The sequence below is a fragment of the Amblyomma maculatum genome, chromosome 7 (assembly GCF_055883805.1).
Source record: "Amblyomma maculatum isolate TAMU_Amacu chromosome 7, ASM5588380v1, whole genome shotgun sequence".
Lineage (NCBI taxonomy): Eukaryota > Metazoa > Arthropoda > Arachnida > Ixodida > Ixodidae > Amblyomma > Amblyomma maculatum.
The window spans coordinates 53710393-53737746 of NC_139350.1; the positions used below are offsets into that span (position 1 = coordinate 53710393).

The 27354-nt window shown below is 44.3% G+C and overlaps 1 long non-coding RNA gene across 3 annotated transcripts in view; it reads right to left on the reverse strand.

The window, feature by feature from the left end:
• Positions 1-2730: 2730 nt before the first annotated feature.
• The window catches only part of LOC146183222 (uncharacterized), a 71665-nt gene continuing 47041 nt past the window's right edge, over positions 2731-27354 (reverse strand). For all 3 annotated transcript variants that reach the window (XR_014708481.1, XR_014708482.1, XR_014708480.1), the window contains one exon: positions 2731-2975. This is a non-coding gene — a long non-coding RNA (uncharacterized LOC146183222). The remainder of the gene's footprint in view (positions 2976-27354) is intronic.

Below are 27354 nucleotides of genomic sequence, written 5' to 3' on the forward strand. Positions count from 1 at the left end.
GCTCGCAGCATCCGGCCTCTAATATATCACCCGCACTAGTGTGGGCGAAAATTCACTCGTAACCCTAGTGGTCAGTCGGATGACCTCAATTCCTTCGCGTATTTGTTGCTAGCGGGCGTTGTTGTTATCAAGACGAAAGCTTTTAGACGCTCATACTCGCCGTGATTGTCCGTCGGTTACATCCAAAGGCTGGAAGAAGAAGAGGAAGGGGAAAAAAAACCGCTGGTGATAAGAAGAAAACCGCTGGTCATAGTAACGACACGATAGTTGTCACCCTGGTAGAGAGGAACGACAACAGCGAGTTGCTAGGCAAACGGCGCACACCCTCCTTGCTCCTCGGTTCGGCGACAGGTGGCGGCTTCGAAGCACATGCGCAGCTGCGCATAGCAACAGTGACGTTATCTGCACAGGAAGGCGAAGCGAGTGCGCGCTGTGACGGCGCTCCTTCGCCAGTCGTGGCCACGTGCCTTTGCAGTCGAGTGAGTCGGATGGCTCCGAAGCAGCCCAGTGATTCCGCACCAAGCGGTTCGGATAAGCGCATAAAGGCGGATTCCCGAACACCAAACGGCGGAAGATCAATGGACGAATGCGTCAACGGCAGCTCCGGGTTTTTCCCGGGACTAAGGCGAAAAATGGGGAATTTAAGTGTTTGTGACGGTGCAATGCTTCGCCTGGGACGAAGAGAGGCAGAAAGGAAACGCCAAAAGCGACTAATTGGCAGTCACAGGTAGTAAAAGTGGCGCAGCAAAGGCTCTCGCCTAATGCACTTTAGACTGGCAAAATGCCCCGATAGTTTTATTACAATAATAAATTCCTATTTGGTGTCCGCTGCTGTTACTCCTTTGTTCCCAAGAGCACGGCCGCTGTGGTCGGCGTGCGCCGACAACAGGGTAGGGTCGGCGGTTTGAACATTCAGCCGCAACCAAGCGAGGGGCGCAATTATCCCCTTACTGCAGTTCGGTTCGGTTTATAGGGTTTAATGTCCCAAAGCGACGCAGGTTAGGAGAGACGCCGTAGTGGAGGGCTCCGGAAATTTCGACCACCTTGGTTTTTTAACGTGCACTGACATCGCACAGCACGCGGGCGCTTGGCTTTTCGCCACCATCGAAAAGCGGCAGCCGCGGCCGGGATCCGATCCCGCATCCTTGGACACAGTTGTAGAGCACCTTAACCACTGCACCACCACGGCGGGGCTATCCCTTTATTACAACCCAACAAAGTATAACACTAGAGGTTATACTTGCCTCATTCATCCAATTCAGAGGCCTTGCGGACACGTGGAAAGGTGCCTAATATCCACTCTATTGGACAGTAACATGTTTTTATTCTTAATTTCTTTAACAGGCAGACCAGAGGGATCTTGTGAGATGTGTTTAGTGGCAAATCATGGGATCTCTGATGATGTCACTGGATGTGAACACAAGTGTGCCAATGCTGTCGAATGATTACCAACGATACTGGTCTCAGTCAGATAAAAGCAATTGTTGGGCGAGTTGGTGTTTTGGTGATCCATAACTACAGCGCAAAAGATAGGGCAGAGATGAAGGAGGGACACCACACAGCGCTGACTCACAACTCCTGTGAGTCAGCGCTGTGTGGTGTTCCTCCTTCATCTCTATCCTGTCTTTTGCGCTGTAGTTATGATTCTCAGTCAGAGGCTGCAACAGACTAACACAATATGGCAGTATTTAGGCTGGGAATAGTTACTCAAACGACCAATAGCTCTAGAACCGTTTCTTTAAACTCCAGCAAAAAGCAATTTCTGCTCTGAAATCCTGCTGGCGTAAGCCCATTACAGTGCTCTCCATGGAGACCTAAATAAGGACTATGAAGCCTGTCTAAAAATCACTACGACCTTTCGCAATCAGGTGCTTAGTAGTTCGCAAGAGATTGAGCTTTTGTCCTTAATGGGCTGCTCAGTTCATGCAGAAAGCTTCTAAAACGAAGGTTCTAAATTCCTCAAGAGAGTTAAATTGATTAGTTTATAAGGGTTGACGTCCCAAAACAACTCGGTTTATGAGGAATGCCGCAGTTACGGAGTCCGAAAATTTCGACCGACTTGAGTTCTTCAGCGTGCACTGGCATCATACAGTGCACGGGAACCTTGATTTTTGCCTCCACCTAAAGATGGGGCAGCGGCCGGGATTTATGTTCCGCAGCCTTAGGCAGAGTTGACGAGCGCCCTATCCACAGATTACCATGGCGGGCGGAAAGAGCTAAATCGTCGGACATCATCAGCTAATTAAGGCAAGTGCACATTATATGCATAAATCTAAGGAAAATCTAGCTCACTATGTCCGCATTAGGCGCTGCGTTATATGGGCATACCATGATAACGTAAACACTAGGCTTCACAAATTGTCGTAATATCTTCGTTCTGATTTTCCTTCTAGGAAAAGTGGTCCGTGGTATAGAAAGAACTTCCTGTACTCAGAAGTCTTCAATTGCTCCAAAAGTTACACTGGTTGTGGCTTCATGCCTCTTGGGAGACACAGTCAAAAACTCGCTAGCATAGTAGGTAATAAAGCTATACTGTGAAACTATTTTTGAAACCGGTGGCCTTGTGGACTCCAATTATGAATGACCTTTTCGAATTACATCAAAACAAGTCAAGTGTAAGTACTGCAGAGAGAACTTTGTAACCATCCTCAAGACCTGAATGCATCAGCAGGCCGCTGCGTTGGTGATGTTCCTGGACAATGTTGTATGTTGTGAGCTTTTTATCAGTTGGCAAAAAGCTTTAATGAGAAGAAAATATGTTTTTTCTTGTCAAGGTACAATGTGTACCTTTGTGTGAGCGCCTTTCAACACTAAAATAAGCTGTGCGGTCCTTTATGCATTTGATGCAAGTCCTGGTTGGCACGTCGCACTCAAGTTCAATGTTGTTTGCAGCATAGAGCTTGTCATATTGCAGCTCCCCTTTCTTCAAGATAAAATTATTCAAGTATAAGCTGACATCTCTCGGCTTGCTATCCCTGTAACAAGAAGAAACAACAAATATAGAAGAGTTAGAACATTTATTCACAGCGGTAGAATTGACCAGAACTGCTTTGTCGAGCAGTGCAAAATCAGAAGTTCGTATATGTTCCCAGTCACTGTAAGTGTCTCACAACCTGCATGAATATGGTGTGTAACAGCTCATGCTCTAACCATGAAGGAGATTTGCCAAAGTAATACTAGAGTCCACTTGTCATCAGTGCTGTTTCAGTTCGCCTATGCATCTTTAATTATGTCATAGCATTCATGTGTAACTCTTGATAGCATGGTTTCGGTTTTTTATACGCATAAAAAAATAAGCTTGTTTCGGCTGATTTGCAGTGGCGTAAACTAACTTCCTCTAGTGCCAGGTAGATTCTAGTGGGAAGTGAGCTCATGCTCTATCCATAACCGAGAACTAGACATGTTAGGGTCATAGTAGAGTCCACATTCTGATGCTCTAACCGAGAACGAGAAATGTCAAAGTAATAGCAGAGTCCACTTGTCATCAGTACTGACTCAGTTTGCCTATGCATCTTTAGTTATGTCCTAGCATCCATGTGCAACCCTTGATAGTATGGCTTTAGCGCTTTATCCGGAGGAAAAAATTCAGCTTGTTTAGGGTGATTCGCAGTGTTTTCAGCTAGGATCATCTGGTGCCAGGTAACTTCTAGTGGGGAGTGAGCCGGTCTCAGATGAGACCACGTCGACTCCAGAAAAGTGTCCGCTGGTCCTAGTTGGGAGCTGGGACTCATCATCATCATCCTCATCAGCCTGACTATACCGACTGTAGGGCGAAGGCCTCTACCATATCCCTCCACTTAACCCGGTCCTGAGCTAGCTGCATCCACTTGACCCCTGTGAACTTCTTAATCTCATCCGCCCACCTAACTTTCTGCCGCCCCCTGCTACGCTTTCCTTCCCTTGGAATCTAGTTTGTTACCCTAAGCGACCATCGGTTATCCTCTTTTCGCACTACATGTCCTGCCCATGCCCATTTATTCTTCCTGATTTCAACTAGAATGCCAGTAACTTGAGTTATTTATCTGACTCACTCTGCACGTTTCCTGTCTCTTAATGTTCCCTCTATCATTTTTAAAACGCTCCATAGCCCTCTGGGTTGTCCTCAACTTAAGTAGAACTCTCTTGGTCAGCCTCCACGTTTCAGCCTCAAGGTAAGTACAGGTAAGATGCAACTATTTGTATGCTTTCCTCTTGAGCGATACCGGTAAGCTGCTAGTCATAATCTGCGAGTGCTTGCCAAATGCGCTCCATCCAAATTTTATCCTTCTTGTTATTTCCCTTTCATGATCCGGATCTGCGATTACTACCTGTCCTAAGTAATCATATTCGCCTACCACTTCCAGTGATTCGCTACCTAACTTAAACTGCTGTTCCTTTGTGAGGCTGTTGAACATTACCTCAGTCTTCTGCATATTGATTTTCAAACTTATACCTTTCTACGTTTCCTCTCTAGGTCATCAATCATTCTTTGCAGTTCATCCCCTGAATTACTTAGCAAGGCTATGTCATTAGCAAATCGCAGATTACCTTTTTTTATAAGATTTTTGTAACTTTCTTTATGCAGAACTACCGTTGCTGTGCAGCCTCTATATATATCTTCCAGCGCTTTAACGTACGGCTCGTCCACCCTGATTTCGCAATGCCTGCATGACCGCCGAGGTTTCTACTTAGTCAAATGCTGTCTAGTAATCAATGAATGCTATGTATAAGGGCTGGTTATATTCCGAGCATTTTTCTATCACCTGGTTGATGGTATGGATATGATCGATAGTAGAGTGCCCTTTCCGAAAACCTGCTTGATCTTTTGTTTGTTTTTAGTCTGAGGTTATTCTGATTCTATTACCTTGGTAAATACCTTATACGTAACAGAGAGTAAGCTGATTGGTCTATAATTTTTGAAGTTCTTAGTGTCCCCTCTCTTATGAATTAGGATAATGTTTACATTCTTCCATGGTTCTTTTCTTCCAAGGGACAAGGCGGGAAATGTCATCACGAATATGGACAAAATAGTTGAAGTATCCGAGGAGTTCTACGCCGATCTCTACAGTAGCCAAAGAAGACAGGGCAATAATGAGATTGGCGGTAGGGAAAAGCGGTCAGACGTTCCGCTAGTGAAGAAGGACGAAGTTAACAAAGCATTATAAACTATGAAAATGGAGAAAACAGCTGGAGAGCGTCAGGTAACTGTAGATTTGTTGAAGGAGGGGGGGATATCGGGCTAGAAAAACTGGCCACCCTGTATACGCAGGGCTTGGTGTCATCGACAGTTGGAATCCACTGGTTTCCAAAGATCGGTGAGAGCTGGTGTCAGTTAGAACCAGCAAGGTCCTGGTAGGCAGTCAGCCAGCACTAGCTGACACCAGTCGGGAATCAAATGGCCCCAAGTCCTAGGTGGTAGATACATTGCCCCAACTGTGATCAGCGTCCAACAGCAGCCGCTAGATAGTGACGAAGACTACCTGGTCTTGTTTATGGGGACTGCATCACTATAGATAACAAACTACTGGTCTTGCTTGTGGTCGGTTCTAGGGTACTCATTAAAGCCGTGCATTTTGACTGCCATTTCAGGGTTTGCTTAAAAACTTACCACTTACTTACATTGACTATTGCCTTCATTATGTAATTACATGCCTTGTTATTTAAAGACACGTTGCCTTTATAGGCAATCCTCTTACACGAGAGACCGATACCAGCCAGCTACAAATTTGCGCACATTCCTCTCTGAGCAGTTTACATTATGTAAATTTATAGGATAAAAAGGCGCAAAATAATGAAAGCGTTAACAAATATTTATTCCTCAATTTTTGCAATAAACATTATCAGTTGTGAACTTTCTAATTTTGCAGCCTATACACAACGAAAGACCACACACTGTAAAATGCAGCATTGAGTAACAGGGCATAATCGATCATCTGGAAAAAGTAATTGATATAAATATCTGGAATGACTTGGACTTATTTTGTTCCTACTCTTGCCATGCAAAATATCAAAACACTGACTGAACCCATAGTGTGGGGTTCAGAAACAAAATACATGATGGCAATAACACAGCACTTGTTTATTTATTTAAAATACCTGCAACGCCCGAAGACATTATTGCAGGGGGAAATACATATTGTTTGCGAAAGGTCATTGTGTGAAAAAGAAGACGAAGAAAGAACAGAATGGCGCCACAATAACAGAAAATGACAGGAATGAACGAGCAAATTAAACGAAGGCACCGCGCAAGCAGCTACACATCTGACAACAAAGCCCTAAACAATGTTTCACTGTGTCATTGCAGTAATTTTCGGTGGAAATCGGTTCTATTCGCTGACAGTGTGTGGAAAAAATGAATAACTAAAGACATTGGTCCGACAGTTGAATTCTCTTATTTTGAATTGATGATCGCACCTCTTAGACACAAAATGAGGGGGCTAGAAGTGAGCTTCTCTGCCTACTCTAACTGTTTCGAAATACATTCTGTAAAGTATTTTTAACTGCAAGTTTCTTCCGTGCCTGCTTAACAGTTCCCATTCCAACCCATCCCTAAGTAATGTAACGCTAGACGTGAAGTTATAATTATCGCAGACAAATAGAGCTGCACGGTTTTATATCCTTTCAAGCATTTGGGAAAGAAGTTTAGTATGGGGGTCTCAAATCGTACAGGCGTACTGCGATATAGATCTTACGTTAGTAAAGTAAAACATTTCTCTATTTGGGCAGGGGCTTTAGCATTTTGCAAGCCCTTGCTGATATTTATTCGACATGTCTGTTTTATGTTAGGTTAGATGAAACATAAACCCCCAGATATTTGTATTTGCTCACTCGCGACAATTGTACAGCGCCTGAAGTATAGTTAAACAGGGATGGGTTGCGCTTACGTGTAAAGAAGACAAAATGACAGTTAGTGGGTTTAAGAGACGCCTTCCATTTAATACACCAGCGCTGGAAACAGTCCAATTTTTTCCGTAGATAATCAAGGTCAGAGCAACACTTGATGCTGTGATAAATGGTGCAATCATCGGCATGCGGATGTATTTTGCACGACAGATCATGAACAGTATCGTTGATATAGATCAAAAACAGCAAGGGCACTAAAACAGATCCCTGAGGGACTTCAGAGGTAACCGCAACATAATCAGACTGTCAACCATTAATTACAACGTGTTGCTTGTGATCCTGTATATAACATTGAATCCGGTTAATCAGCAAAGGGGGAATGCCTAGAAAAGATAATTTATGCAGCAACAAAACATGGGGCACAGAATAAAATGCTTTTTTAAAGTCCAGAAATGCGCAGACAATCTGTATACCAAAGTTAAATGAAACAAATAATCATGACTGAATTCCAAGAGTTATGGAATGGCCAGAGCTAAAACCATGCTGGGATTCGGCGAAAAAAATTATTGTTTTCTAAATTCTTTATTAAATCGCTGTACACTATCTGTTCAATCATTTTGCTGCACGCACTTGTGAGCGGAATTGGTGTGTAAATGAATACAACGTGTTTTTGGCTTCTTTTATGACTTGGGACTACATTTGCAGTTTTCCATTGTTGAGGTAAAGATGAAGAACCTAAGGATTTTTCAAATATCAAAACCAAAAAATAGGCAATCACGTTGGAGCAAGCCTTTACCATGTAGGAAGGTAGGCCATCAGGTCCATTTGCCGAGGAAACATCTATATTGGCGAGCAATTTGACAAGGCCACTGTAGGTCACAACGAGTTCGGGCATAGGCTCTAACACAACGTCATGCGTAATCGGCAGTTCATGATGGAAGAAAGTCTTGAAAGCAGACTGGAAATAAGTATTAAAGTAGCAGGCCTTCTCATAGGGATCTGTAACTAATACATTGCCATTATTTAGGCTTGGAATGGCCAGTTGATTCTCTACAGTTATTTTTAAACACTTCCACATTTCTTTCGGGTTGTTCTTTAACTTAGGACCTAATTCTAACAAATACTTTCTTTTGCAACCTTGTTTGCTATCTTATATCCTTTCCAAGACAACGTAACATGTTACGTATTCTAGGATTACGATGCCTCCTGTCAGAGGACGATGTCTCTTATTAATCAGTCGCCTGTCCTCTTGAGTAACCCAAGGTTTATGTCGGCACTTCTTTTTTTTGCTGTCAGAACTTTGGGGGGAACGTGTTTGTCTATAAGTTGTTTAAGGGTGAGGCTGAATATTTTACACGAATCATTACACTCTAAGGACTGCTTTAAGTGGCTGAATTCCGGCAGAAAATTCCGGCAATCAAGCTCATCTGGGAGGGAAGCGTAATCGCTCTATCAAAAAGTAAATTTTCTTCGGTAAGTCGCGAGGACACGAAAACAGCATGATTCGAACATGGGCAACAACGCAATCGTGGGCACTAATACCCGGAATGACAGAGTTATCAGATATCAGCGAAGCCCGGTTTGAAAAAAGCAGGTCTAGAACAGCAAACCGGCTAAGACCAAGCCTAGTATAGGCTGTTACACACTGGTAGGGACCATTTTCCAATATGAAGTCGCGAAAAGATAAGGAAAGTGCTGATAAATTACTAAAGACAGGCTTATTGTTCAACCACTGAACTTCAGACATATTGAAGTCGCCGCCGATAAGATAGTCGTTATTTGTATAATGAAACTTAGACAATAATCTATACGATTCATGTGAAGTGAGAGCGGAGGGGACGGTAAAAAGTGCCAACAGTTAGTAGATGCCCATTGCTAGGACGGAGACAGATTGTACGCCTTGAGCTGGAACTACAAGAGACAACTGAAGGCATGAATCAACGAGAAGAAAAACACCACCGCCATGTAGAGGGCGCTCGAAACAAAAACGTGGGTATACCAACTGGAAAAACTTTGGAACTAAAAATGGAATCATCGAGCCATGCCTCTGTGCCTATAACCTATAACTACAGTTTACGACCAAAAATGTAAGGTCAGAAATATGGCGGGCTGGACGGTTTTTATGCTCACCTTGCACCGCAGGCCAGTTGCCCAAGTGTCATCCCTCTTTGTTATTCCTTTAACTTAAGTCCTAAGCAGAATCCTATGTGAAGCATTTCTTACCCATAAGTAGCTTATTGCGCCGCAGTTTAAAAGGGAATTTCATGGCTTTTACGTGACGTACAAGTTTAGATCGCGCAAGTCTGACGGTGAAATCCTGACTAATTTTAAAACTTGTATCCTTAAGTTTGATACCGCGTGATAGTATGCACTCCTTTCCTTATGTGTGAAATGAAAAGCACAAAATCACGGCGAAATACCAAAATACAGCCTACAGTGAAATAAAATAATGTGCATTCTAAAGCAGAATGAGTAAACATCTCTCATGAACACGGCACAACAAACACTAACCGAAAACGACTGTCACATAGGTCAAATAAGGCTTATAAGATATGTTCTTAATGTTTTATTTGCTTCATGGGACCGTTTTATTTCTGGGAGTAAAGCATTCCAAACCTTGGCTCCTGAAAACTGCACCAATCTTTCGCTGTAGATATTATTATTCGGTGGCAGGTTGAAGTTACTATGTGTGAGTTTTTTTTGTCGGTCGAGATAAAGAGCGAAACAGGGAGGCATAGAAAGGTTGATTATATTTTACTATGTTGTTTACACAACGCTATCTTTAAAAACACGAAATGTCAAAAGGAAGGATATTTAATAACTGGAAACGTGGTTTACTTGGCTCGGTGCACTTGCTTTGTGTTATAATTCGGATAACCTGTTTTTGTAATCGCCAGACAGAATCAAGGTAAATGTTGCATGTCGAAGCCCATGACCGTCTGCGCCGTCGTTGTCCACTTCTCCTCTTTGTCTCGTCTTTTTGCGCAATATACATTACTGAACTCTCAAGAGTCTTCGCCAGCACCACAATTCAAACGCGTCAATTCTTCGGTGGTCAGCCTTTTTCACAGTCCAACTCTCGCATCCATACATCACAACTGGAAAGACCATAGCACGAGTTATACGGATCTTGATTGGCAGACTAATGTCTCTGCTCTTTACTAGGCGGTCAAGGCTAACCATTGCTCTCTTTCCCAGAAGCAGGCGTCTCCTAATTTCATGGCTGCAGTCTCCTCCGAGGTAATCTTGGAGCCCAAGAAGAGACAATCTGTCACAGCTTCCACTTCTGGTCCATTGATGCTCCAGGACTTGATAGGGCAAGACGCCATGATCTTTGTCTTTTTAAAGTTCAGTTTAAGCCCAAACTTCTCACTCTCTTCTTGTGCGCGCATCAGAGGTCTTTTGAGTTCCACTTCACTTTCTGCCATTAAAGTGGTATCATCCGCATATCTAAGGTTGTTACGTTTTCCAGCAATCTTCACTCCAGCTGAAGACTCGTCCAGACCGGCCTTCCTCATGATGCACTCTGCATATAGGTTAAATAGGCAGGGCGACAGTATGCAGCCTTGCCTCACTCCTTTCTCAATCGGAAACCAATCAGTAAGACCATGCCCAGTTCTGACTGTGGCCTTTTGCCCTTCATACAGGTTCCTAAAGAGACAGATGAGGTGAATTGGAACTGCCATCTCTTCGAGAGCTTGCCACAATCTGCCGTGGTCTACGCAGTCAAACGCTTTCGCATAATCAATAAAGCAGAAGTAGATGGATTTCTGGAACTGTCTTGCTTTTTCCATGACCCAGCGAAGGTTGGCAATTTGGTCTCTAGTTCCTCTGCCCTTGCGAAACCCGGCTTGCACGTCCGGAAGCTCCCGATCCACATGCTGCTGCAGCCTACCTTGAAGGATTTTCAACATCACCTTGCTAGCATGCGAAATAAGCGCGATCGTGCGGTAGTTGGAACAATCTTTGGCACTGCCTTTCTTTGGAATGGGGATGTAAACTGACCTCCTCCAATCCTGTGGCCACTGCAGGGTTGTCCAAATCGTCTGACATAATGTATACAGAATGTTAACAGCGTCATGGTTGAGGTTTTGAAGCAACTCAGCTGGAATGCCATCAATTCCGCTAGCTTTGTTCTCAGCAAGTTTGGTTAAGGCCCATTCAACTTCACTTTTCAGGATGCCCGGCTCGAGATCAGCAATCAAAACCGTCTTATGTTGGGTTTGCACATTCGGGTCCTTCTCGTACAGTTCTTCTGTGTAATCCTGCCACCTCTTCTTTATGTCTTAGGCTTCAGTGAGGTCCTTTCCTCGTTTGTCCTTTATCACGCCCAGCTTAGCACAGAAGCTTCTTTTGATATCTTTGATTGTCTTATACAGAGCTCTTGTGTTCCTTAATTGGCTGTTGTCCTCAACTGCTTGGCACTGTATGTTCAGGAAGGCATTCTTATCTCTTCTTGCTATTTTCTGAAAATCCGCATTGAGAACCTTGTATCTTTCTCTTTCCCCCATAACTTTTGCCATCCTCCTTTCCTCAGCTATTTGCAAAGCCTCTTCAGATAACCAGTTTGCTTTCTTGCATTTCTTTTGTTTTGGAAATACCTTAGTAGCAACTTTTTGTATTATATCACGAAAATCAGTCCACATCTCTTCGCGCCCTCTGTCTTCTAGATCTAATTCTTGAAATCGATTCCTCACTTCCACAGCATATTCTAAGGGAATTTGATCCAGATCATACCTGAAAGGCCTTCTAGTTTTCTGCGTTTTCCTTTATCGAAGCTTAATTTTGGCAACAAGAAGCTGATGATCGGTGCCACAATCGGCCCCAGGCCTTGTTTTGACTGCTTGTATAGCGCTTCTCCATCTCTGCTTTCAAAGAATATAATCGATCTGATTCCTGTACAGACCGTCCGGTGAAGTCCATGTGCACAGGCGCCTCTTGTGCTGTTTAAAATGAGTATTCGCTATGGTCAGGTTGTTTTCTTGACAAAACTCTACTAGCCTCTACCCAGCTTCATTTGGATCGCCAAGACCGAACTTGTCTATAATTCCGAATATTTCTTTACTCCAGATCTTAGCATTCCAGTCTCCTATGAGAAAAACGACGTCTGACGATGGGGTGCGGTCTAAAAGGCATTGTAGGTCCGCATAAAATCTCTCAACGTCAGCTTCTTCAGCAGTATTGGTCGGTGCATAGACTTGGATAACTGTTATGTTGAAAGGGTGACATTGGATCCGAAGTGAAATCATTCAGTCGTTTTTGGGGTTGTACCCTAGCACTGCTTTGCCCATTCTTCTGTTTACTATAAGGGCGACCCCATTCCTTCTCTTGGATTCGTGCCCACAATAAAAGACATAATGGTCGCCGGAGTTAAATTCTCCCATTCCGGTCCACTTGAGCTCGCTGATACCCAAGATATCAATGTTCAATCTGTCCATTTCTCGCTTGACGACATCCAGTTTACCTTGCGTCACAGATCTTACATTCCATGTTGCTATGTGTATATCTCCTTGCAACATCGGACTTTCTGGTCGCTTCCCGACACATCCACAACTGAGCGTCCATTTGGCTTTAGCCCACCCGCTTCATTCGTCCTGGAGCTACTAGGAATCGCCCTTTGTTCATCCCCAGTAACATGTGGGACGCCTTCCAACCTGGGGGGCTCATCTTCCGGCGCCATACCATTAATGGTATTGTGACTGGCCATAGGGTTTTCTTGGCAGGAAATACTGGAGTGGGTTGCCATTACCTTCTCCAGTGAATCACATTTTGTCAGAACTCTCTGCCGTGACCTGTCTATCTTGGGTGGCCCTACACAGCAGAGCTCACGACTTCATCGAGTTTCGCAAGCCCCTCCGCCACGACAAGGCATTGATCCATGAAGGGGAGTTTGAAAGTACCGAAGACTAAACTGGGTGAACAAGAAGTAAATTAAGCAACTAGAAGGAACTTGAAGCAACCGGAAGCAACCAAGAGCAGCATCCGTGCTTTCGCATTATTCCAATGCAGATTCTGCATTGCTGTTTAATTTTTTCCCTATCACGATGCTCAAAGTGAGGGGCGGTGGGAGATGAGAATCGAAATATCTAACATAAACGGCCCTCCTTGCCCGTCCATTTCATGGTGATATTTCGACTAGACGGATGCAAGAAATAATTTATTTGGCAAACAAACTTCACACACGTCTTAGGCAAACGCGATTGCAGTTCACATAAGCATTAAGCTGTATAGGCAGGCTTTATGAACTCACTTCAACTTCCATTACACCCCTGAAACAGCTAAACCCAAACCAAGCAACACGCGTTCTTGATGCCCGTAAAACCTTCCGAGCACCGCAGATACCAAGCTCGTCTGACAACGCGTTGATAGAGTTATTGGGGCCGCTTTCTACCGCTTTTCGGCGTTCTGTGCAACACAGGAACACATGAAGCTGGAGATCACAGCACGGACGCCGGCCGCATCACTTCCGAACTCTGAGATCCGGCTCGACGACGTAGTGAGCAAGCGCTCTTCGTGGCCTTAGCTCTTCCTTGCAAAAAGTGAGTTTCACATGCAAACTTTTATAATTTAATTTTTGCGAAAATGGGAGAATGCGAAATACAGCATGTATCGAGAACTGCAGCTTGTCCGACATTTATAACGTAGTTTTATCGCTGTTCTTTTATTTATTTATGTAACGTGCTTGAGTGTGATTTCATGACACACAGCTTTTTTGGTATACCTGAGAAATGAAAGTGTCGCATAGACATTATGTTGTTTGATAATCGTCTTGTGTTCAGTAAGAAGCAAATGTGCATCCTAAATGCAAAATGTTTCCTGTATTTCGGCTTGTGTTTCCCTTACATGCTTTCCCTACATACGTCCATGGGGACTCAGGTAGAAGTGACTGGTCACATTTTCACCCTTGGTCAACTGCTTTCGTTCATTATGAAAACTCATGAAAATTACATGAAACAATTACAGTTTTTCGTTAATGTGCACGCTTTTTATATTTCGTTATATTCACTTTATGCTTTTTATATTCACATTCACATTATAACACAAGTGACCCATGTATACTTATGAAGAACACTGATATCTTGGTACCCATCTTATGGAAACTTTTTAATCATTCATTAAAATGTGCAAAGTACCCCTCCACAATAAAGATTTCCAAAGTTGTCCCGGTATACAAAGATGGAGGCCGATCCAACCCGTCCAGCTACAGACCCATTTCTGTCCTAAGTGTCATTAATAATAACGATGAAAAGATTCTACCAAACAATATGTGCAAATTCTTAGAAAAGTATCAAATACTCTGTCAACAGAAACATGGATTTCGAAAACACCATTCAATGGCATCTGGAGTCCTAAGTTTTACTCAATTAATTAATACAGCATTACATGGAAACAAACTGACCACAGTTGTATTTGTTGATTTAAAGAAAGCGTTTGATGCCATGGATCAGGCTATTATGCTCAACAAATTAAGCCATTATGGATTCCGCAGTGAAGTCTAGAGCTTACACTCACATTGAAAACCTTCAACAAGCTGTAGCTATATAAATAGCATTATATCGTCACTTCGATATATACAGACGCAGGGTTCCTCAAGGATCCGTTTTAGGGCCCGTGTTATTTTCGTTATACTTGAATGAGTTGCCGAAAGTCCTAAGCTGCTCTCATATTTTAATGTATGCAGATGACAGTGCGATCATAGCTACAGCTGACAACCATGAGGAATCAGTAGCAAAAACAAACCCTGAATTGAGAAACAAATTAAAGCTGGTTTCTTAACAACGAGCTAACGGTTAATTAAAGCAAAACCAAATAGAAAGCATTTCCCTCAAAAGCAAAAGTGATTGACAGCAACCAAATTAACAGTTTCGTTAACGACCACTCACTTGAACGAACACAATCACTTAAGTGTCTTGGTGTCATTCTAGATGAACATCTTCACTGGAAAAAACAGATAAGCGCCGTCTGTTCGAAGTTGGCTTCTGGCTGTTATGCCTTATTACCAGCTGACGATTGTGTTAACACACATACATGGCGTACCCTTTAATTGGCCCTTAATAACAGTCATTTAACATACTAGGTTAAACATACTAGGTTTAACATACTAGGTTTAACATACGACGGCGCAATCTGCGCCGTCGTTGTCCACTTCTCCTCTTTGTCTCGTCTTTTTGCGCAATATACATTACTGTCCATCATGGTTCACCAACTCGCCCAATCAGCCGTTCTTGAGAGTTCCTTGGACTGCCAGAAGATCAAATCAGTCGATATTGTCGACTATAAACCCCGACTGCTCATTGGAGGGTCAAATTCTAAAGTTAAAGCTCAGCTACTTTGGTCATCTGATGAGAAGAGAGGAGTTGCTGGAGAAAGATTTGATGTTGGGAAAGGTTGAGGGTCGCCGGAGAAGGGGTAGGCAGCGAACGCGATGGTTAGATGGCATCATCGAGGCACTGCAGATGAAGTTATGTGATGTTAGGAAGATAGTGAGAGACCGGAAAGCGTGGCGTGACATGGTCCATAGGGTCACGAAGAGTCGGACACGACTGAACGACTGAACTGACTTTCAAACTGCGCGCCTATTCTTTCCTTTGCCCTTTTTCGGCTCTACATCCGGTTGCTTGCTGGCACATCCCCTACGTCACATTATTCACTGTTTGTTTACCCATTTTAGTCTTCGGTACCTTCAAATTGCGCGCCAATCCCTTCCTTTGCCCTTTTTCGGCTCTGCTTCCGTTTGCGTGACGTCACATCCTTGACGTCCCATTGAATTTCTTCTTGTTTAGCCATTTTAGTCTTCGCTATTTGAAACTGTGCGCCAATCCCTTCCTATGCCCTTTTTCGGCTCTACTTCTGGTTTTGTGACGCCACATCCTTGATGTCACTCTAACTGACTGCCTTAATTAACTACTTTAGTATTTGGTACTGTCAAATTTGTACTGCCAGTGCCTTCCTATGCCCTTTTTTGGCTCGAATTCAGGTTGCGTGAGATAACATCTTTGACATCACCTTATGACTGATTTAATTAACTATTTTAGTATTTCATACATTGAAATACGGCGCCAAGCCATTGGCTAATGAGACAATAGCGAAGTAATGCGCTCGCATTAAAAAGAAGGGCGCTTAGAATAGAGTAAATACGGTACAATCACTGAGTGAAGCATATTAAGCAGCAGTGGATCTTTGCGGCGTAGGATTCGGAGGCTGTATTTGTATAAGGATACATGTTGCACAAAGTCAGAATTTTAAATGCTGCATAGAATCAATTGCTTACACAAAGCAGAAATAAAAAGTCTTCCTCGTGATTAAATCTTATTCTTGAAGTCTCAAAACATTGAGGATACTTAAATGAGTATATAGCTCTTCCATGTTGGCTAAGTGTTCTACATTTTGGATAAAACAAATCACTCTTGTTTACATCTAAAGTACTGCCCCAGACCAACATACATATACATACGGCCAAAGCAATACATGGTAGATAACTCCGCTGCTGTGACCATATTTCGTTGAATGTCATATGCAAAAATATCTGTGTGCTGTGCGACGGTCAGTGAACTGTAAACCACCCCAGGCGGTCTAAATTGATCTGAAACGCCTTTTATACCATCCCTTAAAGTTAGCTTCAGGGCATTAAACCCTACCATTTATAGACTTACTGAATTTAATACCAAGAATTCGGCTGTTAAACAAAGCAGGATATGCTGGTTTGCTCCTATAGAGAGCTTTGAAGGCAAGTGATACGAAAAACGTTTCTTTGCACTGTTTATGTAGACACAAGGGAGAATAACCTGGTCTAGTTGAACGAGAAAAATATGATGGATCTCGGTTTACAAGGCACGCGTACTCTTTAAAGCTAGAGAGGGGAGATGCTGCGCGCTTCTCCGAAAGCCATAATGGATGTCTTCGAAACAAGTAAGGCGGCTAATTTTTAGGGCGTTAGTGCTAGTGAGTTCATTTGCTAGTTTCGCGCTATTTCTGTTTTTTTTTCTTTTTGTTCCTAGATTGACCCTTGATCTCGGACATAACGAACATGTGGCCTCGGTTGTAAGTAAGATGCATGTATCTTCGCCGTAAACGAGGTTAAATAACGCTTGGTGTCCATGTTCTGCAGCGTGGAACTGCTCAAGTTTTTATGTCCACATTTAATTGAACGATTGCAGCAGGGTAGTGCGTATTATTTGGTATTTTGTATTGCTCGATGTGAAACAGATATGAGGCACTGTGACGCTGTCGTGATCGAAAACAAGGCCGCCCATTATGTGGCCAATTTATCACGGATTATCTCGAAAGAGTGGCTGCAGCAGTTCTTTTGATTTGCCAAGCATTGTAGATTAACTCGTGAAAAATTTAGTTTGGGTCACCAAGTGCACAACATGATGCGGTCGCATTTCGATGGAGCCAAAACGCGAGACACCCGTGTGTTGTGCATAGTTACTAAACGCTAACATGTAGTGGAAATTATCAGGAGCCCTCCACTACGGCGGTTCTGATAGCCCGAGTCGATTTGGGATGTAACCCTTTAAAGGAAACCAGACCAAACTTGGGACGTTAAATAAGAACCTGTTCCTGGGTGCACCAAATAATGTTTTCTTTATTTCTTAGGGCTCGGAATTATTCCCTTGTTGTCACATAATAAAAACTACCTCCACAGCTACAATTTGCATCTGGTTTGACGAAGTTATTTCGCACAATTATGGCTTTTTCCAAAGGTTTCAAAATCACCGGGTGAAGGCATTATCTACATGCAAAGTGCCGATGAACCTGCAGCCTATTTTACATTATAGCCCTGGCTGAGACACCAGCACAATCGACGAAGCAGTGAATGTACAAGAGAAAGACAAGTGCAAAAAATAAATTCACTCAGTAAAATCAACTGAAACCGCCGCAGTAAACGTATTCTTTAGAGGAAATAACTGTTGCACTAAAGATTTCCAACCTTTATTGCTTATTCACACACTCGGTTCATGAGTGATAGGCTCTCTCTACCAAGCAGAAGGATGCAGGGTTATCTTTTAAACCATTGACAAACTTATATTTTATAAATTATGAGGGATACACCTGTGTGGTCTATGGAGGTGGGCTTCACACCGAGGTGGATATCATGTCAGTGCAAATCAGGATGTTAAGACGATTAAGTAAAAATACTAATCAGCATTTCACTTTTGATTTGACGGAGGCAATATGTCGAAGTTGAAGGCCCTCAACATCAAAGATGATCCCCGTATTTATATTTTCTTGATAATATCAATTTGGCCGGATTTATCTACCATTTAAAATACTCATTTGCAGGCTCGTTCAATTGGCTTTTCGGCACTTCACTTTCTTAAAATGGTGTTTAAAGCAATTCTTAAGCATAAAATAAGGTCCCATTTGTGTATTTGATAATACTGAAGAAATTCACATGATTCTGGCAACAGTATCATGGGTATAGGGCGTCTATGTACCGGGCATGTTTTTCTTTTTTTTACTGTTTAGAGGCCATTATTTTAAACCCGGTGATTTGTACAGCAAAGTGTACATCATATAAGTGATAGAGCTGATTGATTAAGCAATAAATGAACTAAATAATAATGAGCTTTTTTTACTTTTCATTTCGTTGGCCAGCATTTTATAAGCAAAGGGAAGGCTGTGAACATCAAATCTAACTCCAGAAGCGTACTTGTTGGGCCAGTCGGTGCACAGTTGAAGATGAAAACCAGCGCAAAGAGGACGCGTTAACAAGGAAGGAGTGCACAAGGACGACGCTCGTCCTTGTGCACTCCTTCCTTGTTAACGCGTCCTCTTTGCGCTGGTTCTCACCTTCATCCGACTCCAGGTTTTGAACCTTCCTTGTCGGCAATGCACTTCGAAATATTTGACATCAAAATTATGCATCTTTAGCTCGTAAAGCTGACTTCCTTCAATGCACATTTTTAAAATGGGGTCGATATGTGTATTTTTATGCTGTAGAAGCAATGACTGGAATTTCCGCAACAATGCCATGCCCAGCGACGCCGTTTAAATCTGCGTAGTGCAGGAAGCCAGCTTAGGTAAAAAAATGCGTATTTTTGATGTTAAATAAACTGATAAATAAGCCAAATTGAGTAGCCAATAAATAAAATTAAAAGAGGGAAAAGAGAGGTCTCGCTGGGAAAAACGAAAAAAAAAAAAGAGGGCAGCTGGTGAAAGTAGCGCGGTGTTGTCGACATGTGCAGTCTTTCGGCGGTCGAGGTAGACGACGGTGTCGCGACCGTTGACGCGTAGCGTATACAACCACAAGGAACGAACTTTCTCTACGAACTTCATGCGGCGCGGCGGAACGCCGACGCACCGTCGCCGTTCCGAACCACATGCAGCGAAACACTGGCGGCGTCGGTGCCCGAGTGAGAAAACGCACGACCTTGGTCTGCTTCAACAACGTACTTTTCACACTAAATGACATTTCAAGAGCAACACTTAGAATAGGCAGCGTCACAAATTGCGCCAGACAGCGCTTGTATGCAGCCTCCGAGTATTCGTTCGACGCCGCAGCAACAGCGTACTGCAGGCGCGTCTCTCTGAAGCAGGGTTAGAGCCACGTTGAGCTGAACGGCGAAAAAGGTCCCGCTTCAGCTGTATCATCAGAATAGGAAAAATCGCAGCGCTTACAGCACCATATGATGGGACCTTACCAAAGCGGTGCCGCCCGCTGGCGCGGCGGACGTCAGTGCTCTGCCGCGCGCTGCTCCCTAGTCGTCGCTAGGCCTATTTTGTTTCGCATCGATGGTACATGAAACGGCGCTATGGAATTCCTTCGTGCTATAGTAAATGGTCTACCCATAAAACTGCCTAACTCTCAATCCCATTCTCTAACAATAAAAGAAAATATGATTAATTTCGGCTCCACTTTTTATCTGGGCAGCGTGCAAGCGGACTGGAGCAGCCGTGCCGCAACGGCGGCAGCTGGTTGTAAGCAGAACCTTGCTTGCATCGCAAGTGTCGCTTCTATATCAGCTACTCGGTACGGCTCAGCGATCCCCAAGAAGGATTCATTTGTGACATTTGGCTTATTTACAGGAACTACAAACTTTAGCACACTTTTCTGGAGATTTCGTATCGTCGGCGCGCGCGACTTGGAGCTGCAGCCGGCGCGGAGCGGCAGCAAGTGCTGCTATCTCATGGTGGTCGCGCCCAGGAGCGGCCGTTCGCCCGGCCGCCGGCGAAAATATCTGGCCCAGCTTGATAGCAGGCGAACGGCCGCCGGCCGGCAGTTCGCAAGGTTTGCCGCGGGAAAATCGCTCCATGTGGGTCGGCCTTAAGTTTTGTCGACCCGTGCGATCGCGAGGGCAGTAATCACGACTTGACGGGATTGGGTCCACTATAGGGCGCCTGAAGGGAAGGAGGGGAGAGGGGCGGGCACAGTCCAAGGGAAATAAAACGTAGGTGCCGTCTCTCAAAGCGCGGTGGACAAACGTCGGCTTGCACTGTCGAGAGGCGGAGATACAGAACAGGAGAGTAGTTAGCCGTTCAACGTAAGGCAGGCCAGGAGGAGAGACGACGATTTTGGCAGGGGCACACGAAATTGACCGGCAACAACGATGTGCCACAGACGGAATGAGGACAGGAACATCAGAGGCCTTCCTCGATTGTCGTAGTAATTCCTACAAGAGCGATTGGCAAGGAAGTAGCTCAGTGCTCTGGGAGGCCGTGTGCCATGAGCACAGCCTTCAGCTGACGTTGTAGCCTCTCGAACAAACCTTTGGCTGATATGGTGTAGTATTGAGGGGGTTAAGCCGAGTGAAACTGGCGAAAAGAGCAGACTCGCAATAGCGGCCTCTTTCGGTCATGATCTCTGCTGGTAGGCCGAAACGGGCGATCCACGTGGCAAATGGTGCGGAGACAACCGCTTCCGTGCTGATGTCCGGTATATGGGTGGCGTCCGGCCAGTGCGTATAACGGTCAATTAGATTTAGTATGTAACGACAACCGTGCGATGATGGTAATGGATTGACGAGGTTGAGGTCTGAAAAAACGGGAGTCCGGCGGCTGGAAATTTCCCAGAGGGGTGGTAATGTGCGATGAATCTATGCATTGTTGACAGGCAAGGTACTGCCAACCCAAGTTGCGAACGCCGGCGGTGAGGCCAAGCCGGACAAAACGCTCCGCAACGAGACACTGCGAGGCATGGATACCAGGATGAGAAAGGCGGTGAAGATCGTTGAAAAGGGTGTGGCTTAAATACACAGGAATATTAGGGTGCGTGTGTCCAGGGACAGGGTTCATGTCGGAAATAATGTCGACGCCAGGAAAATGTACAGGGCGTAGGTGCAACCATTGTTAACAAAAATCAACGCAAACAGAAGGACACAAGACAAGATAAAAGGAAGCTACAGGACAAACGCTGTCTCGGCTGCGGGAGGTGGTTAGTTCGAAACCCACCGCCGGACACTTACCAGTAAAAATGGGTACAAGCGTCCCCCGGCCTGGCGCTCGGCTTTTCTAGGAGTGTGCGCTTGGGAGAAGCTCCGTAAACCCCTCTGCACCCCCCCCCCCCCCCCCATCCCCGGTGGGGCCAAACCCAGTTTCGAACCTCGCAGCCTGCAAAGGCGGTTTCATGTTTGTCTTGCAAAGGTACTTCCTTTCAGCTTCACCTGCAGTGCTCCCTTTCAGCCTCAGCTGCAGCAGAGCTTGTCTGCAGCTTCCTTTTATCTTGTCTTGTGTCCTCCTATTCGCGCAGTTTTTTGTTAACAATGGATGTTTACCAACTCGCCCAACAAAGCATCTTGGTAAGTGTAGGTGCAATGATGATGAACGTGATGAACAGAGTGATTGAAGCTCTTTATTCTGCTATTGATAACGAGCCAGGTCTTGCAAGGTAAACGAAGGGGTTCATTTATACAGATATACATGTATTAGTTTGTCTTAGGAAATGCTATGGGCGCTTTTGATGTGCCGGATATCGTTAGAAAAATCCACCAGGAAAACCAAATGCCGAATTTCCCTGTGTGAGTAGGCAATCTTGGATGACGTGAAAGCGCTCGTGAGGGGCTTCCGGTCCGTGAAGATCGCAATGTTCTGGCCTTCAAAAAAAAAAAAAAGGAAATCTTTCTCGGGCTTTTTGCGTGCCATGTCAGCCAGGAGGGTGGAATGGCGCAGAAAATCCATCCAAGAATGACGGGGCTAATCTCTGCAACTAAGAAACTCTAACGAAATAACCGGCGTAAACCAAGGAGTGAACGTTTCCTCTGAACTGGAATCCTCGACCGGTTCACGGCTTGGAAATGTCACAGCGGCGGAACAGTACGTTCCGCAGCGCTGCCAGGGCAGCACCGGTGTCATCTGGGAACCGGAGTCCGCTTAGAGAGTCGGTAATGTAGAAGGGGTGTCCTTGATTGTCCAGGGTACCACTCGTCGCCATTAGTGATTCCTCGTCGCGTTTCCCTGCGATACACAGGGTTGTGTGGAAAGCTCTGCAGCTCACGAAAACGCGGTGATACCAGCAGTAGGGTACGTCGTGACGCTCTTCAGCATAATAAAAAAAAGGGGTGTTGGGGTAGAAAGGGAGCAGCTGTCGTGGATAACGCCGCTGAGGAGGGGATCGGAGACTAGAAACAAATTGGATGGAGGATAAGAGGACGAAGAAATTAGGTCTTGTAGAATACGCATATCGTTGCGCAGCTCGACCAGTTCTTGAGGAAACGCAACGAATGGGGGCGTACTAGGTGGCAGCTGATTATCCAGAGCTGAAGACCGAGCACATGCCACAAGGGGGGGGGGGGTGACGACGTCCATGATATTATCCGCATGGTCGGCTAAAGTCGTAAGCGGCATGTCGATTTCCGTCCCCAGTAACATCTGCACCATAGGCGGAAGGCGTTGCAGGAAGAGCTCCCGAAGGAGCTGAGTGTAAAAAGTGGCTGCGCGGTCACCGAGCAGTCCGTGCATGTGCCCAAGGAGTTCCGACGGGTGCCTGTCGCCGAGCTGTGCCGCGGAAAGGAGAAGCTGTAGCCACTTGCGGTCAGATGGCAAAGTGCGTTCCAGAATGGATTCGTTCGATTTGTCATACAGTCCGCTGCTGAGGGACTTGCCAGTATGTCGCGGACCTCGAGCGCGATCTCGGCGGGCAGCGAGACCTGAAGGTGGCGGAACTGGCGTTCCTGGGAGGTAATGTTCGCCAGACGAATTCGGGCTTCAGCTTGTAAAAAAAATTATGGCAGATGACATAGCGATGCTGTTTGCGTTTGGTTGGGCTAAGCTATCCGTGATTATATTTCGAGACTCGTCATTTCTACCCGTTGTCGTCGGCGGGGAAGTGGGATAGATACTGCGCCTTTTCTTTCCGTAAAGCTTGAAACGCCGCTGATTCCTGCTTTACAGCGCCTGCTTTTGTACGCTGTGCAGTGCGACGCTCGAGGAAGAACCAAATAAAAGGCGCAGAGCGGACGCTTGGATCGGACGCCCAGTTGGGTCAGCTTCGTACCGGATGTGACATCATGAGGACGACACATTCGGTCATGACGTCACGTCCGGTCATGGTGACGCCAAGTCATTACTGCGAACACAGCCAACTGCGCACGATAGACGGAACAACCGCCGGCATAAACAGCACCGCTGTTAAAACCATACATCAGGACATTGTGCCTATAATGATAAATGACGGACGGCGTAGGCATCCACGAAGGGGACGTGGGGTGCTGCAGCCTGGAGAGCGTCATGGGGTGCAGCTTGCTGTCTGTGTTCCAGGTCACCAGTGCAGAAGAGGTTGTTTCCACAAGAGCTGCAAGCAAAACCCATTTATTACAGCCGCTGCGCCTCTATTACTTCACTACTCGCGCTCTCCTTCACAGCGTGCGACGCGCGCCGCTACACTTTACCTCCTAGCGCGCCACCACACTTCTACATCATACTGTCATATGTGTCAAGGGCTTTTGCTACTCTGCGAAACTGTTTAGAAGCAGAGTCATGTACATGAGAGACAGCCCTTGCTGAAAAACAGCTGCGAACTCATTTTTCTGATTAAAATCTACTGGATATTCATTCAACAATACTTGAACTGTCCGTATGCCCTACTTTAACAGAGTCGTTATTCATTGTGGTCTGCTCAATATTTAACCGTCAACTTTCGAACATCGCTCAATACTGGCATCGTTCCATTCTTATGGAAACTTGCCAAATTACATCCATTATTAAAATCTGGTAACAAAGAGCTCTTCTAATTACATATCTTTTTCACTAACATCATATTCATGTAAGATGCTAGAGCGCATAATTCACAAACATATCATGGAATTTCTGGAATCTAATAACATGCTTTCTAACTGTCAGCATGGTTTTAGGAAAGGTTTTAGCACCTTAATAAAACTAGATAAATTTTCTCACGACTTTCTCAGCGCCCTTGATATCGGCACCCAGATCGACGCTACATTTTTAGATTTTTCAAATGCTTTTTATACTTTACTGCATTCTAATCTTCTAATAAAGCTTAACATGATCTTGAAAATCCTCACTTGGTTAGTTGGATTGGCAGTTTCGTAGCGCTCACAATTCGTATGCTATAATTTAACTAACTCTTCTTTTGTTGACGTGTCATCTGGTGTACCTCAAGGGTCGGTCCTTGGTCGTTTATTATTTTTATTATACGTTAATCAATTAGCCCGAAACGCCACTTCACACATGCGCCTTTGTGCGGACGACTGCGTTTTATATCGCGCAATTAACACGCCAGAAAATCATCTTGAACTACATTCCTCTTTTGTCAGCTTCTGTACTTGGTGTAACGCTTGGCAAATGAAAATGAATTTTACTAAAACGATGATAATCTAATTTTCTAATAATACGTTCCTTTCACTGTTCTATCACGCTTTTAATGACTTATCCTTACAAAGGATTTCAAAATATAAGTATCTTGGTGTCATATTCAACACTAACATGTCCTACTCGAAACATTTTCATTTGCACTAAAGCAAATGGTAAACTTGGGTATTGGAGGCGCAATTTCAGCTATTCTCCAAATAAGACTAAGTTATTAATGTATAAATATTTAAATCGTTCAATTCTAGATTATGCTTCTCCTTTCTTAAACCCTGGTATGCATTGTGACATTAACCGCACTGAGAGCATACAACGAAAATCTAATAGGTTCATGTATCGCAGATATGATCGACATTTTTCACCCTCTTATGCCTTGTCGCCATTAACCCAACCCCTTTATCTGTGCGCTGTCGCTTTGAGGCATTGAAGTATCCACATGGTATCGTCAGTTTTTCTTATCGTGTCTGACATCCCATATATACTCCTTCAGATATACCCCGGTCAAGTAGGAGTTACCATAGCTTTAATATTAAGCCTTACTTTGCTCGTTCGGATACATTTAAATAATTCTTTTTTATGCACTATTGAATTCTAGAACTTAATCCCTGGAACAATTAGGTCACTACCATCAAAAAGATTTTCTGTTAAAAGTTAATCCCACCTGATTTTAAGTATTTCTTTGTTACAGTGTATTGCACATTCTCGTTTTGGTGCTGTTATTCTAACGTAGGTTTTTGTCATCTTACTAATTTCTCGTGACTTTTAAACTTTTATTGTTTACTTCTTTTGTATGTATTTGTATAACCCACTCCTGCAATATCCCCATAAGGGGCTGCACTATGTATAAATAAAAAGAAATTAAAAATCTAAATTAAAAATTTGGTCTACCGTTGCCGTTCAAGGTGAGTGTCAAACCTCAAGGCGACAGTTTTTCACGTGTCTCCCTGCAAGCGCGACCCTTTGCTATTGTAGTGGCTATTTTATTATATATACAAAAGGAAGGAAAATATGTTTGTCAGCCCCTGTATCTGCTAACTGATATCTGAAGCACCTGAACTGGGGCGGCGGAAATAAAGGGATAGCGAGGAAGCGGTAGAGGAAATCAAAGAGGTGAGCGATAGGGAGAAAGTGCAGGGTAGGCAAAAATAAAAATAAATATATAGACTATGGCACAATATATAGTAGTTTGTTTGAGACCCACCCGCAAGTATCTTTGGTCACTGAGCCACGATCATATGTGACGTTCGACATTTGGTCCAAAATTGTGCCGTTCACATTATTTTGCAGCTGATCACGAGGGGACTGTAATTAGTAACCTGATCTAACGTACCAGTGCAAAGCTGAGGGTGAAGTGCCCATAAATGAACACTTTTAGCTCGCTGTACCCCTTGCCGCAAACCATGTACCTTCTCGGGGCTCCATTCTGGAAAGCATAGCGGTCCTACGTGTCCACAACATGTGTAGAGTATTAAAAACAGTAGGTTTCAAATTTTGCATTTCGAGGCTCACCCCAGCGCTTTACTCGAATGAATATTTGGTGTCCGGCACTTCCTGCCTTTACAGCGCGTACACTAATAGCTTTCTGCAGAGCTTCTGTGGCTTTCCATGGCAATGCGAGCTCTCCTGCAACGCTCAGTGCAAGCGTCAACAAACTCAGGGCACTTAGCTAGCTCAGTCCTTACTTGCTGGTCAATGTCGCCACCACGGGTTGTGTGTCACATGTGCTACCAGTTTCTTTGGGCTCGAGATTGTATGGTGCTGCGGTGCGCGCCACCTATTCTTCCTGCTGTTCGTTTGCCTATGATGCATTAGTGTCATTTCTAAGAGGTGGCGTTCCATGACGGGGCGTGCTGTCTTATTGCTGGTTAGTTGATTCTGACTCGCTGTTACCGGCGGCTGACTCGTACGCAGAGAATGCGTGTGCATTGACTTTAATCCTTGTACATAACTAACTTGTGCTTGAATGGACAGAAACGCTCGCCATGGAGACATAGGTATTGTTTGCGAGGCCGCATTACACTAGTTCGACAAAGCGAATCGACTATGATAAAAATCGCAACACAGCTGTCAAAATATATCATAGATAAGCACTGTCACGCGGTTCTCCGCTTGATATCGATGCCAATATCTATGTTAATGGGGCTTTTAATGGTGCAACAGTAAACCACAGAAATGGACCCAAACAGGAAAAGATTTAATTTCAGCTACGACAAAGCCGCATGTAATTTTGACAGTAGGAATGTTTTGATAATTGGTACAAAATATCGCCAAAAATAACAATAAATGTTTTAAAAATTTTACCTATCGGGTAGAGACCTTTTATTAGGTCACGTAACTTTGAAAACATATATACTACAAAACCACCACCACACCAGCCGTATTACCATTAGCAGCAGTGTTGCAGATATACTTTGTTGCAGATGTATGTCGTTGGGTCTGCTTGTTTCTTTCTAGCACTCGGTAACTCGATTGCCCCCCATATTAACATTAGTAGAATCTGAGTTTTAAACCATTCGTGCAGTATTTGCACTAGCAAGATTCCTCGCGGAATTGGAGAAGCGACACGTGGTGCCAGCGTCCGATATTGAAGACTCATTCGGCTACGACACAAGATTTCGAAAACAAAGCTGTGCAGCTGGCCCTCTGGATCGAAAGCGATTTGGACGGAGAAGAAACCAGCTATTATGTCTTGCAGGTCCTCCAGCTAGCAGGTGAGTGACTTCCACGTGTCGCTTGTCCCGCCGCAATAGTTCAGTGTCTTTGGAG